Consider the following 5000-nt stretch of genomic DNA (forward strand, 5'->3'; position numbering starts at 1 on the left):
ACTCCGGCCGCCTGTGTCACGCGCCATGGCAGGGCTGGACACAACTGGGTCAGGTCAGTGTTCAGAATTTCCGCGCCTGGGACGAGCGTGACATTCTTTCCCGGTTTTATTGGTTCGGTTACGGATCTGAACTTTGGTCGAAAACCACGTTATGGCGACGGCGAACTAATGATGAATCGTTACGAAAGAAATGATACAAGCAGGGCAAGAATGGACGATCAAATGTTGTAGAAAAGGAAAACAAATGGCGATCTGAACTATGAGCAAGAATTCGCACGTACAAGAGTTGCGTTAAATGTCAAGCAGAATTTGCCCGCGAGCCTGTCTTCACAGCGCTGTCGACTCCCACAGGCGCGGCTGTCTGGCGGTGGCTGGCACTGGACGCCGGCCACAGACGCGCTCGCGAGTCGCACGATTAACAGGGATGAGGAATGCGAAAAGCTTAAGCGAGTAAGGCGGCTGCGATGGGCCGATGGCAAGGAGAAGCGGACAGGGCTGGCGCCGGCGCTGCGCGGGCGTCGGCCTTCTTCGGGGCCCGGGGCCTGAGGGAGGGCCAGCTGGCGGTGGCCGCGGTGGGCTGAGGGTCAAGAGCGAGGAAACTGGGCACTCGCTGCTGGAGAACTGTTAGTGTCGAGCTGTATGTATTTAACGCACAAATATATGCGTGCATGTGTATGCATATATATATATATATATATATATATATATATATATATATATATATATATATATATATATATATATATACACACACACACACACACACACACACATATACATATGCATAAGCGTGTGTGTGTGTGAAAGCAGAAAACAATATTTGCAAGTTCTTATGAGTATGACTGCACCTTTGTATGCCAGGCTCGTTGCTGACAGATGCAAGAATAAGAAACACCTCAAACACTTTCTTTGCACTTTGCGCAGTACACGAGGGTTGCCCATGAAGGAATTTCCAAAAGTTGATAAACTTTGAATGTAACACGAAATGAAGAGAGAAGAAATCGGACGGATGATCAACAATGAACAGTCGGTGAAACAAAGACTCTGCCGTACAGTTAGACGGTACCTGTAGTGGATTGGTATCTGCGAGGCACTGAAATCTCCGCGGGCAGCCGGTACGTCTAAGGGCGTTGACGTCTAAATCACAGAAATATGTTATTAATGACAGCGCACAAAATTGGCTCTCGGATTCCTGCACATGGCGCAGATGCCTAAATGACGTAAAAAGAGAAAGAAATGATAATGGAACGCTTTGTCTCATCTTCGCTCTTTTCCCCGAGTGCCCTGAGTGGAGACCGCTGCGAAGGCTCTCATTGGCTTCAACCCAACCAGAACTGCTGTTGAGGTGCGTCGGACCGCTCGCATTTGGAACAAGTTTGGAAAGTCTGATTGTTACTCACGTGAGTGCGTTGACAGGGGAGTGAGTGGGTTGGTGGGGAATTGAGGGTTGGGGGGGGGGCTGGCAGGGGAGTGAGTGTGTTGGTGGGGGGGGAACAGAGGGTTGGGGGATGAGTGGGTTGGTGGGGGAGTGAGAGGGGGGGAACAGAGGGTTGGGGGGTAAGTGGGCTGGCAGGGAAGTGAGTGGGTTGGTGGGGGGGAACTGAGGGTTGGGGGTGAGTGGGCTGGCAGGGGAGTGAGTGGTTGGTGGTGAACTGAGGGTTGGGGGGTGAGTGGGCTGGCAGGGGATGGTGAGTGGGTTGGTAGGGGGCAGTAGGAGGGAGTGAGTGGGTTGGTAGGGGGCAGTAGGAGGGAGCGAGTGGGTTGGTAGGGGGCAGTAGGAGGGAGTGAGTGGGCTAACAGGGGAGTGAGTGGGTTGGTGGGGGGGGGGGCAGTGGATTTGGAGGAGGGTGAGTGAGTGGGCTGGCAGAGGAGTGCGTGGAGGTGAAACACGTGTGGTTTGGGGGGAGGCTGGGAGAGTGACTTGTGTTCCTCATCAGGTCGTGTGCAATGAAACAAGAATAAAATAATTTCTTCATTAAAGTCGTTGTAGAAAAGAAGCGTAAAATGGTGGGTGTAGTCCCGGAAATTGTTGTCCGATGGAAAAGAGGAAAGCGTTTGGGGTTAAATTACTGCAGAGAATTTGTATTCTAAGAGCAGAGAAAAAGAGGGGGCCATGCCATTTTCTTATTCAACATTATCAGTTGATAATTTAAAATCTTCTCCTTTGTCATATTATCATGGTATGTAATACAATGACATGATAACATTCCAAATGATACGAAAAAAAACATAAGATATATCTTCGACTAATAATCATACATTGTAAAAAGATAATGACACCTATAGACGCGTAAAAAAAAAAGTACATTTTTTGTGGATTGTAGAAAGGAGAGAAAAATTGCTCCCCGAGTGATAACTTTAGGCATCGTTGTATTAGTAGATAACAGGTAAAGGAAGTCCGCGTTCCTGCACTTAGGAGAGGTACCCCCCCCCCCTGCCTTGCATCCACGTGGCCTCCCCTCATTGTGTCCACCCCGTCCCCCCTCCCCCCCTTTTCTGCGTCTCGTAAAGGGCCTGGAAATGAGACCCCGAGAGGAGCCCTTTACGCCGACCAAAAGACCGTCACAATAAAATGCCTTTCACGGTTTTAGGCCATTTCCGAGGTCCCTTGCGGCGCCTTTGCTCTCGGCCGACTCAATGTAAACACGGGATGACGCACACTTTATTCCCCCCATTTTTTTGTTAATTGTTGCTTAAAAACGTCGTTTTCTGAGAAGTTTTAAATCGTTTTCGTTCGCTTTAACTCACCGGTTCACAGACGACAGAAGCTTTTTTTTTTTGCTTTCCGTCGCGTTTCGTGCTATTCATGCTCAGAAAAGAGCGGGAGTGTGTAGTGCATGTATGATAAAACTTACAGCAAATATGTCTGTCTTTCACTCTGTATAATATATACATAAAAAAAAAAAAAAAAAAAAAAAAAAAAAATATATATATATATATATATATATATATATATATATATATATATATATATATATATATATATATATATATGCATATACACATACATATACATACACGCACAAGTACACACACACACACACACACATTTATATATATATCGTTATCGCATATTCCTTTTTCGCCAAACATTTTAAAGAGATGTTTTGTATTTAAGTGACACGATTTGCTGGCAACGCCTGAACTTTCCGGTCGGCGACCCGTTATGTGCGTGAAAATACACACGCACGCAGGCACGCGCAAGTGTAGTTCCTGCGCTCACGAAGGAAAGGCAGCTGGGCATGTGTCTCCAGGATCAGCTGGGCATGTGTCTCCTTAATTGACAGGATATTCATTACTTATTGAGTATGACTGCATTTCCTCTTGGGTACGACTGCAGACTCTCTCTCTCTTTCTCTCTCTCTCTCTCTCTCTCTCTCTCTCTCTCTCTCTCTCTCTCTCTCTCTCTCTCTCTCTCTCTCTCTCTGATCACTCACTCCTCTCCTCATGTCTTTAAAAAGCACTTTTTATCTCTCTCATTTAGCCCGATCCTTTCTCTCTCTCTCCCTCTCCCCCCCCCCCTATTTCTCTCTCTCCCTCTTCCCCTATCTCTCTCTCCCTCTTCCCCCCTATCTCTCTCTCTCTTCCTTTTCCCCCCTATCTCTCTCTCTCTCCCTCTTCCCCCCTATCACTCTCTCTCTTCCCTTACTTCCCCCTCCCACTCCCCCCACTCCCCCTCTCTTCCAGAAGATTCTCACTGAGGATTCTATTCACCGCAGGAAGCCGTGCGTATAGACTTAACACGATCTTTGGTTCACTTGCCAAAATTCACAGGAGAATCAGGAACCGAGCATGCTCTCTGGATAACGTGTTTATACCTAGTCTATTGACATGTAGTCCTAAGTACAATACTGTGTGCCTAATGAATATGGATATATACATGCACACACATGTATATAAATGTGTGTGTGTGTGTCAGCCAGTCGCATAATTATATAAAACAAACAATTTGATCAAATTCTCACAGATGGCGTTGCGTACGGTGATTATGCTCGAACATTTGCTGAGCACACACACACACACACACATGCTCGCACTGAGCATGCACAGCGAGGCAGCGCACACTGGCGCAAAGGCAAACACAGATTATCGTGGGAGCTCCTGAGTCTGGATCGTCACGCTGGGGGCGCCCGCGATCAGTGACTCAGCTGCGAGTAAGAAGCGAGGCCGTTTTGCGCCGTCCGGCTGAAGCTGCAGAAACGCATCTTCCTTCTGCTCTCGGCCGGTTGAAACCGCCTCGCTCATTACCTTTATGATTTCGGTTGTTCGATTGTCGGAACTATCACTTCCCTGCCCTAGAAAGCCACGGAAACTCGGAGTTCGGCTTCGATCCAAAAATTAAACCTGTCTTCAATTCGAATGTCTTTGTATCTTCGTCCGTATTCCTCGCACTTTGTCTTCAGCGACGCAGGATGACGAGCAAGAGGAGACGGATGTGGAAATGGTCCCTTTTGTGCCGTGAGCTGCTGCGGCTTGACGTGGAATTGTAGGAGGAGGAGGAGGAGGAGGAGGAGGAGGAGGAGGAGGAGGAGGAGGAGGAGGAGGAGGAGGAGGAGGAGGAGGAGGAGGAGGAGGAGGAGGGGGGGGCGTGTGGACAATCGAGGCGATGGCGACGACGCTGCTGATCCTCCTGGTGACGGAAACCGAGAATAGCATTTCGGTCAGCAGCTGACTAGTGACGGAGAGGGTCAGGAAAGAAACGAAGTAAACTCAGCGTCACGTCGGACCGGTAAAAGTCCGCTTCAGACGGTCTCCTCGTACGCTTTTTCTGGCGATTTCAACCGAGGTCCTTGAGTTAAGAGGTCCGGAGCTTCGGAGATTTGTCAACTGGGCCACTTGTCCCTTGGAAGAGTCTCGGGAGGTTCTCGGCGCAGGTTCTCAACCCCGTCGGAACTCGCCCCGGGTTCGCGCGAGACACCTGGGCGACCCCGAACGTGACTTTGATGCAATTACGTTGATGAAACAGACATGTGCAGGTTTGCACACACACGTACAGCTGT

At 48.8% G+C, this 5000-nt stretch overlaps 1 protein-coding gene across 1 annotated transcript in view; it reads right to left on the bottom strand.

Annotated features, from left to right (window-relative positions):
- Np (serine protease notopleural) overlaps window positions 1–5000 on the bottom strand; it is a 60920-nt gene that overhangs the window by 17268 nt on the left and 38652 nt on the right. The gene's annotated exons all lie outside the window — the stretch shown is intronic.

The sequence above is a fragment of the Penaeus vannamei genome, chromosome 12 (genome assembly GCF_042767895.1).
Source record: "Penaeus vannamei isolate JL-2024 chromosome 12, ASM4276789v1, whole genome shotgun sequence".
Classification (NCBI taxonomy): Eukaryota; Metazoa; Arthropoda; class Malacostraca; order Decapoda; family Penaeidae; genus Penaeus; species Penaeus vannamei.